At 43.7% G+C, this 22,527-nt stretch overlaps 1 long non-coding RNA gene across 1 annotated transcript; it reads right to left on the bottom strand.

Moving 5' to 3' along the window:
* On the bottom strand, window positions 1-4,174 carry LOC115091115. The gene is made up of 3 exons (XR_003856621.1): window positions 3,767-4,174; window positions 2,210-2,372; window positions 1-688 (listed from the first exon to the last, which is right to left on the bottom strand). It is a non-coding gene; the product is annotated as an uncharacterized LOC115091115 (long non-coding RNA).
* Window positions 4,175-22,527: the final 18,353 nt, after the last annotated feature.

Here is a 22,527-nt window from a genome sequence, read left to right as displayed (position 1 = left end):
CCACAATCAGAACTGAAAGAGGTGATCCTGTTTTTAGTTGTCATGTCCATAAAATGTATTTCCAGTCTCTTTAAATAATTAAAAAAAAATCCGATGATAAGGGATTGAAATAGTAAAGTGAAAAATGTAACTAGTGGAAGACAGAGATATAAAATTCATCCTTGGTTCCTCCACACAGTTTGTGTCTGCTTGTTCTTTTCTTTAGCTGTCATCAAAGAAAATGTAAATATGGTTTTATTTGCAGTTATTCCAGTATCTTTAACATTTTTTTTTTTATAGTTCTTTATTTGGATGCTAAGTTAATGTTTGTTTTTTGTTTTGCGCATAGTCATTTAGAAAGTAGCAGTCTCTTTTTTTGGGGGTCTAAAGACGGACTGTGGCAGACATCCCAACGAGACTCTGTTTTTTTGGGTTTGTTTTTTTTTCCCTCTCACCAGTTGTTTCTGTTGAATGGTGTTACTAAGGTGACTTTGAATGAGCTGACATAACGGTGGTGATTGGAGGACGGTGGTAGGGAGCTGGTTCTTTTGAGTGCCAGCCCACGCAGGTAGGACCAGCTGCTTCCTCGGAACATCTTCTGTGGGTCTTCATACATCTGGGGTTGGCTCAACCTTGATGAGCCTGTGTTTCTTATTAACCCCGCAACAGTAGTAGCTGCAGGCGATTACAACCATCAGCAGCACGGCAACTAGGAAGAGGAATGGGAGAAGAGAGCAATTGATCAGCTTCTGTTTAACATGCAAAGAGAAACTCTGGTTTACTGGAAACAAACAGAGGTTAATTGCCATCAAAGCAGCAAGAAGAAGATGCTGCTGCCTGTGTTAACTTCATATTGGGGCATCTAGAGACAGAAATGTGAGAGGATAATTTCATTACTGCTGTCTCTGTTCAATAAACTCAAGCTGAAAGGGCTAGTGGGTGGGTGGGAGGCGGAAGGGGGCAGTTTTCACACTCTCCGCATGAGCCAAATCTGTAGGTGCCTTTTTTACTCAAGGACTCTGCATCACCTTTAGGTTTGTGGGCAAGTGAGAGTCATTTTGAAATTTGTCATGGATATCAAGTACTCAGACACTTGCAACTGCTCTTGGTGCCAGGTAAGAACATCTTCGGAAAATAATGCACGTAGACTTGAAAATATAATCTAAACATGCTAGTTTTCTATCCTGTCCCAAACATTCTCCTCCCCTACCCCTCCAGAACACCTCCCCTAAATGAGGCTAATGGTACAAGCATTGTGGAACACTCCTTGTTCTGTTGGCCTTAATAGAAGTAGGGCAACTTGCAGATAACCAGTGTACACGTGGCAATCACTATTAGTCTGCATAAATGGCTTTGAAAGTTGCCCTCTAAAACACACAGAGTGGTGTCGGCAGCGTGTAATACACTCTGGTGCTCTTCAGGGCAGCTTTTCCTTTCTCTTTCTTTTGTGCCATTCCCACTGAACCTCGGGCATAAAATTTGGGCAGTGTCCATTGTATTGTGGATCTACCATCCATTTCTCCTTATATCACACCTGCTGCTGGTAGCCAGTTCCACAGTCCCTTTGTCTGAATTGTGGTGGGGGGAGAGGTGATAATTTTTTCTTCCATGCTAGTAACAGCCAAGTTCCACTCCGCTGGAAGAGGGGCAAGATCACTAAAGTTCCTGGGAGGCTAAATGTGGAACTTAATATCCCAGGAAGCTCATAGCATTATTCAGCGGGGGAGCTTTGGTTTAGAGTTTAATAAGAAAAAGGAGTTCATTAAATAAAGTCTAGACAAAATTGTAATGTGGCATAAGCATGATGTGTATGGAGGCCTTTACTTATTTCCCTAGCAAAATCTTGTGGTCGCAATGTTAATTCACGTGAATATGTAGAAATTAGGTCAACAAAATATTGAACTAACTCATTACGTCTGTGACTAGCTTTCCCGAGCTATGCTCTCCAGGCTACTGAATTAGCCCCAGATGTACTGAGTTAGTCCATTAAAATGTTTTCACCTAGAACTAGTTTGACTGTTATTTCCCAAGAACATATTCATCCATGCAGACAAAATACCAAATCGTATCAAATCCAAGGCATCATCTAAACAGCAGACTTCACTGATCTATGAGAACATGTTCTTTGAACTGTTTCTTTGAAATTAAGTATATTTAATATCTGGTCCTTGGCCTGTAGGTGGCATGTGTCCCTTTAAACCCTTTCCTTAGTATCTGGAGCACTACTTACCAATGAACAGAAGAAGAACGGTAAACGCAATAATGTTGAAGAACCCTGACTGAGGGAGTTCCTGAATCTTACTCAGGAATTTCTGTCCAATCGTCTTCAGGTCTTGGGACAGGTTTTGGGAAGCCATTTCTATCCTGCTTACCAAATCTTGTATTTTATTATTCTAAAGAAGAAAAGAGAGAGAGAGGGTGATTTGTACTACATATTTAATTGCTGCTATAATGGTTGCATGAAGAACATTTAGGTACATGAATAGGTTGTTGAATTGAAATGGACCAGTTTTATTCTGTCCTAGCAATCCACATCCTGGGCCATGGCTTATGCCCCTTTTTTGTGACTGCAGTCTCCTTTTTGAAATGCAAGCTACCCTCACAAGAAAGAGACTCCTGGGGGGAGAGGGTTTGTTCTCATATCATTTTCTATGCAAAAATGGTGAGTAAGGATCTTGTTTCAAAACTCAGATTGCGATCACAAAAATGTGCTAAACCATCACTAAACACGAATTGGTTGATTTGTCCATCATCGTGGTCCTTAAATCAGAATGCCTTAATGATATCAACACTGTGCTTCTGACACCACTTCGCTCACCTGCCCTTCTTCCCCACAGACAAGCACTTCATTCGTTTGTATACACATCTTGAAATTAACACATGTACAGACACACAAATGCCACTAAATATTCTCGTCATATGTGTGTGTATGAATGTTACCTCCCTTCCCTCCTCCCTAGGATATCTTAATGCTTAAAGAAAGATAAAGTATGTAGGCCAACAAAAAATGTAAATCCCACATTGCAGTCATGGGAGATAGCAAACCATGTGCTGTTAGTATTCAGTCTCCCTGTAGCAAGCGCTCAGAACGTCCTCAAGTTTTCCAAGCCCAGAAGATCACTGTAACATTGAAGCAGTGGGTGTTCCCCATATCCAGGGTTAAGAACATAAGAAAATGCCATACTGGGTTAGACCAAGGGTCCATCAAGCCCAGCATCCTGTTTCCAACATTGGCCAATCCAGGCCATAAGAACCTGGCAAGTACCCAAAAACTAAGTCTATTCCATGTTACCATTGCTAATGGCAGTGGCTATTCTCTAAGTGAACTTAACAGCAGGTAATGGACTTCTCCTCCAAGAACTTATCCAATCCTTTTTTAAACACAGTTATACTAACTGAACTAACCACATCCTCTGGCAACAAATTCCAGAGTTTAATTGTGCGTTGAGTAAAAAAGAACTTTCTCCAATTAGTTTTAAATGTGCTACTTGCTAACTTCATGAAATGCCCCCTAGTCCTCCTATTATCCGAAAGTGTAAATAACTGATTCACATCTACTCGTTCTAGACCTCTCATGATCTTAAAGACCTCTATCATATCCCCCCTCAGTCGTCTCTTTTCCAAGGTGAACAGCCCTAACCTCTTTAGTCTTTCCTCATAGGGGAGCTGTTCCATTCCCCTTATCATTTTGGTTGCCCTTCTCTGTACCTTCTCCATCGCAATTATATCTTTTTCGAGATGCGGCGACCAGAATTGTACAAAAAGCCTAGAAAACTTGATAAATTACCATTTTAGTCGTACACTGAAACTGCTGAGAGCTGACAGCGACCCGAGGTATTTTCTGCCACCTAAAAGCAGAGCTGCTTCTTTTTCTTTTTCAAATGTTAAACACCTTCTTTCTTCTATCCACACTGGCAAAAAGCTCTTCTGACGTCCTGCTTGGAATTCTGGGCACCAACTAATAGTCACAAATTCTGAATTCTGTGCTCTAGAATATGCAGATCACTGTTAGTGAAATTTCACTCCAGTAGGCTGACATAGACGTTGAAGCTCCTTTACCAACTATAGACAGCATATCATCTGACTAAATATTTTACCAACTTCAACATTTGTCCTAAGCGGATCACAAAAAAAATGAAACCTCAGATTTACATAGCGTAAACATCATAAAGCAATATCAAATTTAAGGCATTACATTATGACAGTAGGAGTTAAAAGTGCAGCAGCTTTTGAAAAGGCTGGACACTGTGATCCTGAGATCACTCAAGCAAGGGGGGAAATGCTTAAATAATTAGATTTTATATCGAAACATTGACTGAAAGTTTGTACAGATTGGTATGTTTTTTGGCTTCCAAGTCTGAAGAATTCAGAATTTCTTTTCCATATTTTGATATGTTGAAATCTGGATTTCCCTTTTAAATAGGATACCTAATGTGTTCTCTTCATAGCTGTGCAGATTTTTTTTTTGTAGTGCATCAGAAACTATGCCAATATTTCTAATGTACAAGTTTAAGGGGGTGGATAAATCAGTGGAAGTTAACACTTGGCCTGCCAGACAACCTTCAAGTTTTTTGTCATCTCTAATCTAACCAAATTGGTAGTGCAGTAATAATGGGAGATTTCAATTACCCCAATATTGACTGGGTAAATGTAACATCAGGACATGCTAGAGAGAGAAAGTTCCTGGATGGAATAAATGGCAATATTATGGAGCAATTGGTTCTGGAACTGATGAGAGAGGGAGCAATTTTAGATCTAATTCTTAATGGAGCACAGGATTTGGTGAGAGAGGTAATGGTGCTGGGGCCGGTTGGCAATAGTAATCATAATATGATCAAATTTGAATTAATGACAGGAAGGGGGACAGTAAGTAAATCTACGGCTCTAGCGCTAAACTTTCAAAAGGGAAACTGATAAAATGAGAAAAATAGAAAAAAAACTGAAAGGAACAGCTACAAAGGTAAAAAGTGTGCAAGAGGCATGGACATGGTTTAAAAAAAACAAAAAACCATCCTAGAAGCACAGTCCAGATGTATTCCACACATTAAGAAAGGTGGAAGGAAGGCAAAATGATTCCCAGCATGGTTAAAAGGTGAGATGAAAGAAGCTATTTTAGCGAAAAGATCTTTATTCAAAAATTGGAAGAAGGATCCGACAGAAGAAAATAGGATAAAGCATAAGCGCTGGCAAGTTAAATGTAAGACATTGATAAGACAGGCTAAGAGAGAATTTGAAAAGAAGTTGGCCGTAGAAGCAAAATCTCACAGTAAAAACTTTAAAAAAATATATCCGAAGCAGAAAGCCTGCAAGGGAGTCAGTTGGACCGTTAAATGATCGAGGGATTAAAGGGGCACTTAGAGAAGATAAGGCCATAGCGGAAAGATTAAACTATTTCTTTGCTTTGGTGTTTACTAAAGAGGATGTTAGGGAGATGCCAAATCACGGTGAACCTAGAAGATGTGGTAGGCCTGATTGAGAAACTGAAGAGTAGTAAATCACCTGGAGTGGATGGTATACACCCCAGGGTTTTGAAGGAACTCAAAAATGAAATTTCAGACGTATTCGTAAAAATTTGTAACCTATCATTAAAATCATCCATTGTACCTGAAGACTGGAGGGTGGCTAATGAAACCCTAATATTTAAAAAGGGCTCCAGGGGCGATCCGGGAAACTACAGACCAGTTAGCCTGACTTCAGTGCCAGGAAAAATAGTGGAAAGTGTTCTAAAGATCAAAATCACAGAACATCTAGAAAGACATGGTTTAATGGAACAGAGTCAGCATGGCTTTAACCAAGGCAAGTCTTGCCTCACAAATCTTCACTTTTTTGAAGGGGTTAATAAACATATAGATATAGTATATAATGGATGTAGTGTATTTGGATTTTCAGAAGGCATTTGACAAAGTTCCTCATGAGAGGCTTCTAAGAAAAGTAAAAAGTCATGGAATAGGTGGCGATGTCCTTTCATGGATTACAAACTGGTTAAAAGACAGTAAACAGAGAGTAGGATTAAATGGTCAATTTTCTCAGTGGAAAAGGGTATACAGTGGTGTGCCTCAGGGATCTGTACTAGGACCCGTTCTTTTCAATATATTTATAAAATAATCTGGAAAAGAATACGACGAGTGAGGTAATCAAATTTTGCAGATGATACAAAATTATTCAGAGTAGTTGAATCACAAGCAGATTGTGATAAATTGCAGGAGGACTTTGTGAGACTGGAAAATTGGGCATCCAAATGGCAGATGAAATTTAATGTGGACAAATGCAAGGTGATGCATATAGGGAAAAATAACCCATGCTATAGTTACACAATGTTCGGTTCCATATTAGGAGCTACCGTCCAGGAAAGAGATCTAGGCATCATAGTGGATAATACTTTGAAATTGTTGGCTCTGTGTGCTGTGGCAGTCAAGAAAGCAAACAGAATGTTAGGAATTATTAGGAAGGGAATGGTGAATAAAATGGAGGATGTCATAATGCCTCTTTATCGCTCCATGGTGAGACCACACCATGAATACTATGTACAATTCTGGTTGCTGCATCTCAAGAAAGATATAGTTTTGATGGAGAAGGTACAGAGAAGGGAGACCAAAATGATAAAGGGGATGGAACAGCTCCCCTATGAGGAAAGACTAAAGAGGTTAGGAATTTTCAGCTTGGAGAAGAGACGGCTGAGGAGGGATATGATCTAGATCTTTAAAATCATGAGAGGTCTAGAACAGGTAAATGTGAATCTGTTATTTAGTCTTTCGGATAATAGAAAAACTAGGTGGCACTCCATGAAGGTAGCATGTGCACATTTAAAACTAATAGAAGAAAATTCTTTTTTTCACTCAACGCACAATTAAACTCTGGAATTTGTTGCCAGGGGATGTGGTTAGTGCAGTTAATGTAGCTGGGTTTTAAAAAAGATTTGGATAAGTTCTTGGAGGAGAAGTCCATTACCTGCTATTAATCAAGTTGACTTAGAAAATAACCACTACTATTACTGGCATCAATAGCGTGGGATATTCTTAGTTTTTGGGTATTTGCCAGGTACCTGTAGGCTGGATTGGCCACTGTTGGAAATAGGATGCTTAGTCTGACCCAGTATTTATTTATTTATTTATTACCGAAATTCCTGTATTAGATACAAATCAGTAGGGATGTGAATCGTGTCCTCGATCGTCTTAACGATCGATTTCGGCTGGGAGGGGGAGGGAATCGTATTGTTGCCGTTTGGGGGGGTAAAATATCGTGAAAAATCGTGAAAAATCTAAAAATCTAAAAATCGCAAAACCGGCACATTAAAACCCCCTAAAACCCACCCCCGACCCTTTAAATTAAATCCCCCACCCTCCCGAACCCCCCCCAAATGAGTTAAATAACCTGCGGGTCCAGCAGCGGTCCGGAACGGCAGCAGTCCGGAACGGGCTCTTGCTCCTGAATCTTGTTGTCTTCAGCCGGCGCCATTTTCCAAAATGGCGCCGAAAAATGGCGGCGGCCATAGACGAACACGATTGGACGGCAGGAGGTCCTTCCGGACCCCCGCTGGACTTTTGGCAAGTCTCGTGGGGGTCAGGAGGCCCCCCACAAGCTGGCCAAAAGTTCCTGGAGGTCCAGCGGGGGTCAGGGAGCGATTTCCCGCCGCGAATCGTTTTCGTACGGAAAATGGCGCCGGCCATACTCGTATGGCCGGCGCCATTTTCCATACGGAAAATGGCGCCGGCAGGAGATCGACTGCAGGAGGTCGTTCAGCGAGGGTTCCGGCGCCTCGCTGAACAACCTCCTGCAGTCGATCTCCTGCCGGCGCCATTTTCCGTACGAAAGGAAATGACAGGAAAAAACAATGTTTTTGTTTTTGTCATTTTACATGCGCTGTTTGCAAACAGCATGAACTAAAAGCTTTCAGTGCATGCTATTCATAAAGTGAGTTTAATTTAGACATTTCTAGATCGCTTGGGATAGGTGAAGTGAGGACTGGACTTCGCCCATCCAAAGCAATATACAACAATAAATATATGGTGTTACAAAATAACATTATAGCAGTAGTATACATGAAAGCAGACATATATTTCAGACAGACAACTGGAAATCCCTTTAAGAACTGCCCTCTGTATGATATATTTCATTGATACATTGATACATTGTTATATTTCATTGATACATTGATACATTGATACATTGATACATTGATTCATTGATACTTCAAGCTACAGGTCCTGAAGCAACTTAGACCGCTCTTACACTTCAAGGATTTCCGTTCGGTGCTTCAAGCCATACTGTTTTCAAAGATCGACTATTGTAACGCTCTATTACTTGGTCTCCCCGCTTCGTCCACCAAACCTCTTCAGATGCTGCAAAACGCAGCGGCTAGGATCCTTAGAAACACTCGTCGCAAGGACCATATCACACCAATCCTAAAAATCCTACACTGGCTGCCCATCCAATATAGAATACTTTTCAAGGCTCTCACCATCATCCACAAATCCGTCTACCAGCAATCCACTCTCCAACTCACCTTCCCACTCGAATTACATACTTCCGCAAGACCGATCCGAACTGCCTATAAAGGTTCGCTCAAGGCCCCCCCCAACAAATCATCTGTCCACAACTCTATTCACAAGCGTGCTCTTTCAACAGCAGGTCCACTACATTGGAATTCACTTCCCCAAGACTTACGCCAAGAACAATGCCATTCAACATTCAGAAAGAAATTGAAAACCTGGCTGTTCGCAGAAGCCTACCGCTGAAGGATCTCCTCAACCATCACTGACTCTCATTCTCCCACCCCTCCTTAATCCCTACCCCCCCTCTTTTCCCTCTCCCCTTCCCCCCCACCCAACCTCACCCTTTCCTTCTCCCACTGGACATACCATGCTAATAACTGCCTAGGATAAATCTATGTTTACGTATCTTATAGTTTTTGTTGATTATATATTTATCTCTCTCTAATTGTTTCTTAGTTTAAATTCTGTACTGTCTTCCATTGCCCAGGTTTTACGCTCCCTGTTTAATGTAACTTTACTTTCTACCTTGATGTTAATTGGTTTCCCCTCAGTTACATTGTAAACCGGTACGATAAGACCTAGTCTTGAGCATCGGTATAGTAAAAGAAAATAAATAAATAAATAAATAAATAAATAAATAAATAAATACATGTGCCTCAATGAAATATATCATACAGAGGGCAGTTTTTAAAGGGATTTCCAATTGTCTGTCTGAAAAAAAACACGTGCTGAATGCATTGGATAGATTTTCAAAGGGTTACGTGTGTAAGATACGTGTGTAACCCCCCAAAACTTACTCCTGTGCGCGCCAAGCCTATTTTGCATAGGCTCGGCGACGCGCGCAAGCCCCGGGATGCGCGTATGTCCCTGGGCTTCAAAAAATGGGCGGTCTGGGGGCGTAGCAGCGGTTCAGGGGTGGTCCGGGGCGTGGCCGGGGGCATGGCGGCAGTTTGAGGGCAGTCCGGGGGCGGGCCAGAATCCTCCTGCACAGCGGCCTGTGCCGGGGGATGGCGAGTCGGCATGAGCAAGTTATGCCTGCCATTACTCACACCTGCCCACTTCAGAACAGTATTACAAACACTTATCTTTTCCAGCACTGACTACTGCAATGCACTCTTACTAGGACTCCCAAGCACATCAATAAGACCACTCCAGATACTTCATAATACTGCAGCCAGAATACTGACGGGAAAAAAGAGGAGAGACCATATAACTGAAACTCTAGCAGACTTACATTAGTTGCCCATCAAATACAGGATAATAGGGGTGAGCATCCGTTTTCCACGTATTTGTAATCCGCAACTTGTTTTTTGCAATCTGTTGAATACGTGGGGAGGCGAAACGCATCACGACTCCCCATGTATTCAACAGATATCCGTTGTATTCGGCCTCCTAAATAAACATTTAAACCCCCCACCCTCCTGACCCCCCCAAGACTTACCAAAACTCCCTGGTGGTCCAGCGGGGAGTCAGGAAGCCATCCCTGCACTCATTTGCGGTTTCCTCACGGCGCCGATAGCCTGTGTCACAGGGGCTGCCGTTGCCATTGGTCAGCCCCTGTCACATGGTCACCGGCGCCATCTTGTGCTCCTACCACGTGACAGGTAGGTCATGTGGCAGGAGGTCGCTCCGGGACCCTCGTTGGACCCAACTGGAACTTTTGGCCAGCTTGGGGGGGCCTCCTGACCCCCACAAGACTTGCCAAAAGTCCAGCGAGTGTTCGGGAGCGACCTTTCATGCCGTCCGTCTGATCCCAATACTCAAAATGGCGCCGATCGCCGCCATTTTGAGACTCAAAATCGCCGTCCCGCCAATACTCAAAATGGCGCCGCGGCGATCGGCGCCATTTTGAGTATTGGCGGGACGGCGATTTTGAGTCTCAAAATGGCGGCGATCGGCGCCATTTTGAGTATTGGGATCGGATGGACGGCGTGAAAGGAGGTCGCTCCCGGACCCCCGCTGGACTTTTGGCAAGTCTTGTGGGGGTCAGGAGGCCCCCCCAAGCTGGCCAAAAGTTCCGGTTGGGTCCAACGAGGGTCCCGGAGCGACCTCCTGCCACATGACCTGTCACGTGGTAGGAGCACAAGATGGCGCCGGTGACCATGTGACAGGGGCTGACCAATGGCACCGGCAGCCCCTGTGACACAGGCTATCGGCGCTGTGAGGAAACCACAAACGAGTGCAGGGATGGCTTCCTGACTCCCCGCTGGACCACCAGGGAGTTTTGGTAAGTCTTGGGGGGGGGGGGGGTCAGGAGGGTGGGGGGTTGTAGTTAATTTAGTAGTAACGTATTTACAGATCGACAACTTATTGAATTCTCCATACGTTCGCATGGAACGGAATTGACCCTCCACGAATACGGATCGCGTACGCAACGAAAACTTTTTGCCTGCACATCTCTACAGGATAAAATACAAGGTTTTATGTACCATACACAAACTTATATATGATAAAGAAGTAGACTGGCTAAACACAGCCTTATGAGTACACGTCCCACAAAGAAACCTCCGCTCAGCAAACAAAGCACTACTAACAATCCCTTCAGTAAAGTCAGCAAAACTAACCCAAGTGAGAGAAAGGGCTTTATCATTGGCTGGGCCCATACTATGGAACATGATGCCCCCTGAACTCAGATTACAGAATAATCTCAAAACGTTTAAGAAAAATTTAAAAACATGGCTCTTTAAAAAAGCCTTCACTAAAGAGTCTGGAGGGTAGAGAATGAAAGTACACGGAAACGCAGATGAGAATGATTTTATTCAATCCTACATTTAAGAAGTAATACCTCAAAGAGATAGTAACTCAATAATATACCTGGACTAGACCAACCTTGCTCAAATATTGATTTTATTTATGAAATTGTAACCGAACTTTATTGGCACCTGTTAGAATGTACGATAACCTACATTACATACCTTAGTCTATGTGCCTGTTTGTAAACCGTTGCGATGGTATATAACTTAGCGACGGTATAGAAAAGTTTTTAAATAAATAAATAAATAAATAAATACATAAATACCACAGGCTTGGCTTCCCTTGGAAATTTAAGACTTTCTGCAAGGTATGACTTAAAGAAGTCCACCACAGGAATTTTATGCACAATAGGGAAATTGAGTATCCTAAGATTCAAAAATCTCAGTGTATTCTCAATATTCTCAAGTTTTTTCATTGAAGAGCTTTCAAATTGAATTAAATTCGTTTGAATCTTTTCAATTGGAATAATTCTTTCCTCCATCTTTTCTAATCTCTCTTGCTATAGACTCTCGATTTTCTCAGTATCCATTCCTCTTTTATTTGATTCCAGAAATGCTTTAGTTAAAGAAGTTATTGCTGACTCAGTGGATACCAAGGCATTCCAAATGGTATCTAAAGTCACAGTAGCTGGTTTCTTCAAAGAAAAAACGTTTCCAGATATTAATGAAATGGTGTCACCATGGCGCGATACTTCAATGTTACCTCCTGCCGGTACAATCTCCTTAGGGAGCACAGGCCTCGTTGTGCCTCCGGGCGTCAAAGCTGCCCTCACTGATATTAGGGCCGTCTCTCCCCCCCTCCAACATTGCGTGCGAAAAGGCCAAGACCTCTCTGTCCACACCCAATGTTCTGAGGTCAGCGCCAATCCTCCCCGGGGACTCGGACGGCCCCTCCTCCCCCACCACAACCAAACCTCGGAGTAGGGAGGGCGTATCTGGCGCTCCCGGGCTAAGCGAGATTTCCTCGGCCAAAGTGGGGGATCCAAGCTCCTGGTCCTCCCTCTCAACGGCCCTCGCTTCTGGCGTCTCTGGCGTGGACACGAGAAAGCTGACAATCTTCTTTTGTCCCGTCGATCCAAACTCCAATTCTGGTAAATTATCTCTCACTTTCGCCTTACGCTTGGCATGCGGCATTCTTAACCAGCAATTCTTAACTGAAATATTGTAAAAAGAAATCAGGGCAGCAGAACAACTCTCTCTTACTCCCTATGCGTCAACCATCTTGGCTCCCCACAAAATATTCTTTTACTGTTCCAGAAACTTCTGGAGGTAGGTTCTAAAACATTTCCTCATATTGACATTAAGACACATTTTTTAACTTTCAGGATAATTAGCACTGTGCCATGAGAAGGGAAGAATATTGATGCTTCAATTTTTATAGCAAATTTGCCTTTATAGTTTGTTGGTACCTGAATGGGTTTAGTAGGATCGAAACTGTAGGAGAAATTAATCTTGCTTTAGCAAGGCTTTTCTTTTAATGCTGTGTTTTCCTGCTTTTCGTTGGTCCATTCCTATCCTATCTATACACTCTTTTCCAATTTTTTTTCTTATGAGTTTTCTTTTTCTGTCTTATTGTATTGTTTGTTTTTTTTTATTTGTAAACCACCTAGATAAACCTTTTTACAGGTAGTATACCAAACTAAAATAAATATACAATTCCTGTATTGATTACTTTGTGGATGCTTTGGACACTCCCAATATCAGATCTACCTCCTGCATCTACTTTAAAATGTCCAGGACCATGGCAGCTGAGAGACCAAAGAGGTGACATGGCAAGCAGATCTGATATTGGGAGTGACCAAGGACTCAGAGTAGACACAAAACTGGTGTCTATGTTATCTGCCATTGTCAATTTGGCTAGGGTGGATATGAAAATGGAACCACTATGAGCAGATATTGTCTTGGTAAAAATTAGGCCTGGGGCAGCACCAAAAGAACTATTGTCAGTGGTCTCCTGTATATTCACTGTTTCCCCTCTTATGCCTTTATTTACATCTACCAAACTGGCAGGCATAACCAGGAGATTATCATTTGATTCTCCAGTGATATGAAAGTGCTATTTAGCAGCACTAGTTTTTATTTATTTTCTCAAGCTGTCTTTGGTATATAGGTCAGTCTATCAGATACTACAAAAAAGAAAATTATTTTTAGGTCCCCAAGGACATTAGTATGTGCATTCTAGTTAGCCCTTGGAGCATAAACCAAAATCAAGACTCAAATGACAGTGTCTGATTTAGCAATGCAGGGCATTGCCCTTTGGTCCTCCCTTCTCATCTCACAGATTGCCTAGTTATGCATTTATAGAATCATAAATAGAATCGATTCATGCAAATCCATTGGCATGGGAAAGAAGAGGTGGCTGGAGATGGGGTTGGAAAGTACAAACAGAGTGCTGTACATGAGTTTTCAAGCTGAAGCTGTGTTCCTGCTTTTAACTTAATAAATATAATTCAGAAAATGTTATTTTGCAACTGGATACAAGATTTGAGCAGTAACTGCTACAGCTAAGGATAAATTGGAGAATTGTGTAAAATACTAAATCATTTCTGGAGACAGAGGTTACTCATCGGTTTTGGAGTTATTATATTGATAACCCATCCAGACTTTGAGTCAGTATCACAGTATAATCTGACGATTGAGGCTGCAGACTAGGGATGTGAATCAGGCTTCGGACGATTGAAAATATCGTCGATATTTTCAAAATCGTCAGAAATCGGGGGCTCCCCCAAAACGATAGGAAACCCCCATGATATTGGACCACCAGGGGCTTTTGGCAAGTCTTGGGGGACCCTCCTGACCCCCACAAGACTTGCCAAAAATCCAGCGGGGGTCTGGGAGCGACCTCCTGCACTCGGACCGTCTGTTGCCAGTATTCAAAATGGCACCGATAGCCTTTGCCCTTACTATGTCACAGGGGCTACCGGTGCCATTGGTCAGCCCCTGTCACATGGTAGGAGCACAAGATGGCACCGGCCATCCAGTGCTCCTACCATGTGACAAGATCCGGCCAATGGCACAGATACCCTGTCACATGGTAAGGGCAAAGGGCCATCGGCACCATTTTGATTAGTGGCAGCCGACGGCCCGGGAGTGGGAGGACGGCCCGGAGCGGGAGATCGCTCCCGGGACCCCCACTGGACCACCAGGTACCTGTAAAATGTTTTTTGGGGAGTCGGGAGGGTGGGGGAAGCTAAGGGGTTACTTTTAAAGGGTCGGGGTGGGTTTTTTGTTTATTGGCTGGGGTGCAGCCGATAAACAAAACGCGATCGGGCCTGATGGAAAAAACCCCACATATGAATCGGAACCGGAATCCGAACCAATTCCGGTTCCGATTCACATCTCTACTGCAGACTGTGATCCAGTTCATGCTCTCAGAGCAAAGACAAATGTAACTAAAAAGGATGATATTCTTGCAGGGCCAAACCTTATTATCTTATGGGGTAGATTTTCAAAGGGTTGTGTGCGTAAGTTACGCGCAACCCCCGAAAACTTCCCCCTGCCTCCCCCTGCGTGCGCCGAGCCTATCTTGCATAGGCTCGGCGCACGCAGAGGGAGGCGCATGTAAGGGGTTGCACAATTGTGCAAATTGCACGTGCCGAGCCGCGCAGCCTGCCTCCGTTCCCTCCAAGGCCGCTCCAAAATCAGAGCGGCCTCGGAGGGAACTTTCCTTCCGCCCCCCCGCACCTTCCCCTCCCTTCCCCTACCTAACCCGCCCCCCAGCCCTACCTAGAACTCCCCGTTACCTTTGTTGAAGAAGTTACGCCTGAAAGCTCAGGTCACGCCCCTCCCCGCCCCGGACCACCCCCGCCTCTTTTTGCAATCTCCGGGACATACGCACATGATTTAATGGAGGAGAGTCAAAATGGTTTTTTAAAGGGAAGTCTTGCCTTTCCAAGTTACCAGATTTTTTTGAAGGTGTAAATAAACTTGCAGATAAAGGTAAGCCAGTTGATGTAGTATATTTGGATTTTCAGAAGGCATTGACAAAATTCTTCATGAGTGACTCCTTAGGAAATTGGGAGGTCATGGAATAGGAAGCTGTGTCCTTTTATGGACTGGTAACTGGATAAAAGACAGGAAACAAAGGATAGGACTAGAAATGGAGACTTTTCCAAATGGGATCCATACTGGGACCTGTGCTATTTAGACTATTTATAAATGATCTAGAGAATGGATCAGTGAGTGAGGTGACTAACAGGGTCATTTATCAAACCGCGATGTGGCCTTATCGCCTGCGTAGGGCCCTATTGCATGCGAGAAGTACCGCATTACGGCAATAATATTTAAATTTGGGAAAGAGGAGGGGTTTGGGCAAGTTTTGGGTGGGGTAAAAACATTTTAATTCCAGTACCGCTGCAGGTGCTAATGTTTTACACATTATTGCCGGCAGTAGCGCCGGCAGTAGTGCTGGCAGTAGCGCCGGAATTATCACCACGGCGGCCGAAAACCCACCACCGTGATGTGGTCGGCTGTTATATTTATAGCAGAATGATGAATCTAGGCCTAAATTTGCAAATGACAGTACACACCTTAAACTTTATTAGTGTTGTCTGGTCTAATGGGGGAGGGGGGAGGTAGGGAGAAGCAATGTGATGTTATCAACAGTGCCTAGAGGTGGCAAAATGTCACTGGGAGTCAGGATTGGGGAAGACTGAGTGGGGATCAGGGGGGTGAGGGTAGGCAAGAATCCTGAAGTAGCTGCGGGCAGTGGCATCTATTTCAGTTTTCACACAGGGCACTGGTTAGCTAAAGTCGGCCCCCTATTAAGAGCGCATTTTACTCTGTGTTTCTATACATCATTTTTGTTTTGTACATCTATGAATTTTACAAATTGGCTCAAGGGCATAAATCAGACAGCCCAACTGAAAAGAAAGGGAGCATTCCTACCTTACGGGCCGATACAGAAAAACCCGTGGGAGAGCCGGCGAGCACCCGCTCTCCCGGCGCCCACCCAGGCCACTCTCCTGGGCGCGCGATTCAGTAAGAAAAAATATGTAAATGAGGGCCCACAGTAAATGGAGGCGCTAGGGACACTAGCGTGTCCCTAGCGCCTCCTTTTTGACAGGAGCGGCGGCTGTCAGCGGGTTTGACAGCCGACGCTCAATTTTACCGGCATCGGTTCTCGAACCCACTGACAGCCACGGGTTCGGAAAACGGACCCTGGCAAAATTCAGCATCTGTCTTCCAACTCGCGTGCCGTGGGCAGATTTTACATTTTTTTTTATTTTAACATTTTTTTTTATTTTAACATTTTTTTTTACTTTTGGGGCCTCCGACTTAATATCGCTATGATATTAAGTCTGAGGGTGTACAGAAAAGCAATTTTTTCTGCTTTTCTCTACAGTTTCGCGGTGCCGGCCGAAATTAAAATGTGCGGCTTGGCTGCACATTTTACTTTCTGGATCGCACGGGAATGACTAATAGGCCCATCAACATGCATTTGCATGTTGCGGGCGCTATTAGTTTTGGGGGGGGGGGGGGTTGGCCGTGCGTTTTCCATGCGCTTTTACCCCTTACTGTATAAGGGGTAAAAATAGTGCGTCGAAAACGCGTGGCCAAACGGGGGCCAAAAGTGCGCTCAGCCTGAGCGCATTTTACTGCATCGGCCCGTTGGTTATAATCTCCCTACAATAACTGGAGTTACACAAACCATCTCTATCTCAAGACAAATTGTAACAAGCATTTACAGTTTCACACATTTAAGGTTATTTATCTGTTTATTTACTTTCTCCTTGTGTAGTTGAAAAGGTAATTTTAACTGTTCAAATAGGAAGAAGGCACTAGCAGTCATGCAGTGTCCTTGCAAGGAAAACACAGATTGTGAAGTAAGTTCTAGAGATGGCTGCATGCATGACTCAGAAACACAATGACAAAAACAATGTTAGAACTGTGCTTGTAAATAAAACCTCTAGATGTATTCTAATAAATACAGTATTTTAATAAATGCCATGAGTTGGTTAGTTCATAACACAGCTTCCTGACTGAAAATTTGCTGAGGATAAACAGACTGTGTACTATGCATTTACCTGGACTGGAAACCAGGATCTGGGTTTTTTGATTACCTGCTAAACATAAGCATTGATGCAATATAAAAGTGATATAAGAATATTAAATACTATCTATTATGTTAGGAATAATGTAGCAACAAGCAGACAAATATAAATAGTGAGTTATTTTTGGTGCAAGTCCGCGGCCCATCAGAAGGGCCGGAGTTGTGGAGCTAGCCTCAGAAAGAGTGTGGGATGATAAGAGGGATTATGCAACATGGGAGGAGGATTTAATGGACTTCCGGAAGGGGCAATTGGAGGGGGTAGGGGGGCAATGGAACAGAGGAGGTGGGAGTAGGTGGAAGGAGGGAGCAATGGAACAAAGGAGGGGAATGGGAAGGAAAAAACAATGGAATAAGGGAAGAACAAGGATGTGGAAAGAGGGTGCAACAATGGAGGGGAAGAACAGGAAGCGATAATGGAACAGGGGAAGAGGAGGATGGATAGTCCTTCCTATGCTAAATATATCCTTCAACATCTCTTTCCACACCCCCAAAATAGACCTGCTATCTTTTCCCACCACCCCAAACATACACACCCACCTCAACAGCCATGGCCTACCATCTCCCGCTCCCCCAAGAAGTTCTTACTCACTATTAGTAAAAGGGGGAGCAGAGTGCCCCAGATTAGCTTGCCAAAAATCTGGTAGCCATACCTTGGGCTAGCCATGACTAGAGATGCTGTAAAGGCAGTATTCATAGACCTTGAAGTAGGAAGGAGTCCTAGTCATTGCACAATTGTGACAAATAATGGCCAGACTCCAGGGGTCTATACACTGGTTTATGGAGGGACCTGTGGTCTGTGGCTCCTAGCCAAGAACTGTTGCTGTGATGGTTGAGCAAGATGGGAAGGGGAAATGATTAGAAATGGCAGAGCTCATGGCAGCATAGCCATAGCTGTAAGGAATTATAGGCTATCAAAATTTAATAATAAATAAATAGGCTTAGTTGGGACCAGTTCTCACTGAGCTAGAAACCCAATGGAGTAGGAGGAAACTCTCAGGAAAAAAAAAAAATCAAAGAAAGACTAAAAATGCTTTTTTCAAGAAATCTTCAGTCATTTCAATTTGTCTCTTTTTAAACAATGAAATAGGGTGCACGTTTAAATCTACCATATTAAATGGGAAAATTCTGCAGCTCTAGCAGGATTATATATGACTCATAATTGAAAAGTTCAGTAGCTATGGTTTAATAAATCTTGTGATGAAATAGCAGCACAGAACAATGAAATGAAAGCAATGTCGCCCATAGGAAGGCATTGTGAGTTCATGGGAGAATCATCAGACTGATATGAGATACAATCTGGCAGAGGAGTCATTCTTTCTAATAACACGCTGGCAGGGGATTACGAAGCATGGGCCTCACAAGATTAAAAAGCATGCAATTTCACTTGTGCAGAAAGATACAAGCTTGCTCCTATACCATTGTATGCTGCTGAATAAGGTTTGTAGTCCTGCTATAAATCAAGTTTTTAAAAAATAATTTCCAGGTTGTTAAAAGGAGTATTTTTTTTTATTCCAAACAGCAATGTAATGTCAGTCCTACTGTGCTGCACCTACTGTGCTGCTGCTAGACCAAATAGTATTTTCTTTGTGTTGCTATGGAGATACTTTGCGGGTATTAACTGAAGTTGAATTTCAATTTGGTATTGTTTTCAACCATTCTAACAGATACTGTAACTTGCCCTATATTGCATTGTATAGGAAAGTACATGAAAGAGGGCCCAACAAAGAGTTAATTTCCAGGAGTCAGGTATTCTGTGATAAATGTGGAACACTCATTCGGCTGTGTAGTTTATAGCATGTCTTACATGACAAAGCAAACTAAAATATAAAAATCTAAACAAAAAATTGAGTAAAAACTCAAATAAAATTAAAATAACAACAAAAAAATATTCGAGTGAAGAAAAATCCAGTTATTGTCATGTACAAACACTAGTTATTTAAATGGGGAAAAAAAAGGTATCAGATACAGTAGTGCTTGTTGATTATAATCTACAGGTTCTTGCCCGCAATAGGCTTCAACTAGTATCAAACCAGATCGTCCAACCAGATGATACTAGTCTCTCTGCCTACAAAGCTCACCATCTTGAGGAAACCAGAGAATAAGCATTCTTCTCTGCCAGACTGCTACTGTGAAATAAGAGAATAAGGTCAACGAGAAAGATCTTTTTAATAAAAAAAACCTTAAAAAGTTACTCTTCAAGAGAGCATTCCCCCCAACCTAGATGACAACTGACTACCCTCAACTCGTCCCCATTCAGATGATGCTACCTAGTCTTCCACCCCCCTCCCCCTGATCCTTTAACTCAACCAATCTCATGTACTTGCTGCCTACCTTTCTTTCCCCCTCCTTGATTTTTGTATAGCTGTACCCCACCCTGTACATCTCTTTGTTCATTTTTGTACCCCGCTCTGAACGTAGGAAGGGCGGATAATAAGTGCTTTTAAATTAAATAAATTAATATGTAAAGCAGTTGTTCACATCATATATCTTTCCCAAAAGATTCCTTAAAAACTCAACAAACTTTTTATTAACTTCTACAAGAATCTTTAAAATCTATTTAGCTTAGAATTCCACTCTTTTCATGAAAAATTAAATCCCATTAGGTCCTGACATTGCCAATGTTTCAGCATCATATGATGCCTGCATCAGGGGATATCATTCAAAAAGCCTACAATAAAACAAATACACCCTTAAATACTTAATACATACAAAAAACTCGCAAACATTCAATGACAATGATAAAATGAGACAACTTCCAAGGGAAAACCCACCTTCAGAACATGACCGTACAGACACAAAACCATTCAAATAATGGTGGATTGCTCAAACGCCACTACTGACAGCAATTTAAAAAGTGACTTAGCTTCAGATTGAACCAACCAAATCCTGCTATATCAACATATTCTAAAGAAACACTGACCAATCAACTTCTTTATTTAACCCAAAAGGGCAATAGTGTTCAACATAAAGATCTACTTTTGTTCACGTTGAAGAAGGCTCCAACCTAAATACCTGAACCTGAAATATAAAAATGTCTCCATGAAATGCTTGTAGAATAAATAGGGTGGCTGAGATTATCCGTACAGGTAATGGAGACCAAAATCATGAGGAAATTGAAAAATGCTTTAGGCAGACATAGAAGATTGTGGTAAAGAGCTAGTAAGGGGACAACAGTGTTACGGCTATGGCTGCTGTGCAACCACCTCACCACCAGGGGTCCTTCTAGAGCAGGCTTTCTGGGCTGGCCCAATCCATCTGCTCTATGTCCTGGATATTCCTTTATAGCCCTGCCTACCCTAGACTCCAGTGGTTCGGCATTGAGCTCCCTGCTGTGCATGGCCTTCGGACCTTCTGCCTTGCCTTGCTGTGTGTGGCCTTCGGACCTTCTGCCTTGCCTTGCTGTGTGGCCTTTGGGCCTTCTGCCTTGCTGTGTGTGTGGGGCCTTTGGGCCTTCTGCCTTGCCTTGCTGTGTGTGTGGGGCCTTTGGGCCTTCTGCCTTGCTGTGTGTGTGTGGCCTTTGGGCCTTCTGCCTTGCCTTGCTGTGTGTGTGTGACCTTTGGGCCTTCTGCCTTGCCTTGCTGTGTGTGTGTGGCCTTTGGGTCTTCTGCCTTGCCTTGCTGTGTGTGTGTGTGGCCTTCGGGCCTTCTGCCTTGCCTTGCCTTGCTGTGTGAGTGTGTGGCCTTCTGCCTTGCCTTGCTGTGTGAGTGTGTGGCCTTCGGGCCTTCTGCCTTGCCTTGCCTTGCTGTGTGAGTGTGTGTGGCCTTCGGGCCTTCTGCCTTGCCTTGCCTTGCTGTGTGAGTGTGTGTGGCCTTCGGGCCTTCTGCCTTGCCTTGCCTTGCTGTGTGAGTGTGTGTGGCCTTCGGGCCTTCTGCCTTGCCTTGCCTTGCTGTGTGAGTGTGTGGCCTTCGGGCCTTCTGCCTTGCCTTGCTGTGTGAGTGTGTGGCCTTCGGGCCTTCTGTCTTGCCTTGCCTTGCTGTGTGAGTGTGTGGCCTTCGGGCCTTCTGCCTTGCCTTGCCTTGCTGTGTGAGTGTGTGGCCTTCGGGCCTTCTGCCTTGCCTTGCCTTGCTGTGTGAGTGTGTGGCCTTCGGGCCCTCTGCCTTGCTGTGTGTGGGTGGCCTTCGGGCCCTCTGCCTTGCCGTGTGTGTGTGGCCTTCGGGCCCTCTGCCTTGTTGTGTGTGTGGCCTGTCTTGCTATAAGGTTCTGTTGACCCTGCCTGGACGTTGACACTGTTGCCTGCCACCTGCCTTGACCCTGCCTGGACTTTGACTCTGTTGCTTGCTGCCTGGCCTGACCCTGCCTGGACCTTGACCTTGGTTTGCCTGCCGCCTGCCCTGACCCTGCATGGACTTTGACTTTGTTCCCAGCCAGTACTCTGCTACTCTCATCACAGCCATCGCCCAGTTCCATACACTCCTGCCTGCATCATTCCTTCTCAGCCATCAACGGAGACCTTCCAGCTATCCCTGTCTCTCTCTCCACCTGGAGTCACTCCTGAAGGTGGTGTTCACAACACCGGACCACTGCCTAAACGTAACAGTATGCCGAAGCCACCCTCCAGAGAGAGAGATAGGACTTTGTGTCAAACCGGTGAGTCAAATTGTTTTCCCACAAACCACAATATGCCTCAGTCTCAAAGATTTTATAGCTGTGGATGCTGCCAAACCTTGAACTATTTAAGCTACCAAGACTGTCTGGCATGTCAACTCTCTGACCAAGAACATTGGGCATGCAGTAACTGCCATAAGAGAAATGTTTCTGTCTACCAGGAATGTTTGAACTGTTCCACTCCTAAGCCAGGATGGTGGAAATGTTCATGTATCCCAAGCCTATTACCACCAGGCAAATCGTGCCCCTGTTGCTCAGCTAAAGGACCAGCTGCTTCATTAGTCAGCTCGACTACCCTGCATTCAGCTTCTGGCCCAGTTAAAAGCGTTATTACCTGTAGGAGCTTGTGGATACAGAATTCCAGCCCTTCATTTCAGGACACTTTGAAGGAAACTTGTCACCAGAAAACAAGTAATAATTCTGAAAACCTTAGAACTCACTGGGTTAAGAAGGCTTCCATGACTTCCACGCTAGAGCCTCAGAGACAAGAGCAGAATGTACTAGTAATTAACTCTAGCAGAGCCTTGCTTTCCACAGCTGCAGATCAGTTACAATTAACGACAGGGGTTCCAAGACGGTCCAGAACTGCCTGTGCCTTCTCTAAGCTGCTAGTCCACACTTTTAAACCAGGGAAACCTAATTGGGA

The sequence above is a fragment of the Rhinatrema bivittatum genome, chromosome 4, assembly GCF_901001135.1.
Source record: "Rhinatrema bivittatum chromosome 4, aRhiBiv1.1, whole genome shotgun sequence".
NCBI lineage: Eukaryota > Metazoa > Chordata > Amphibia > Gymnophiona > Rhinatrematidae > Rhinatrema > Rhinatrema bivittatum.
Note: the sequence above shows the minus strand (reverse complement) of the source record. Positions and strands in the feature narration are given on the sequence as shown.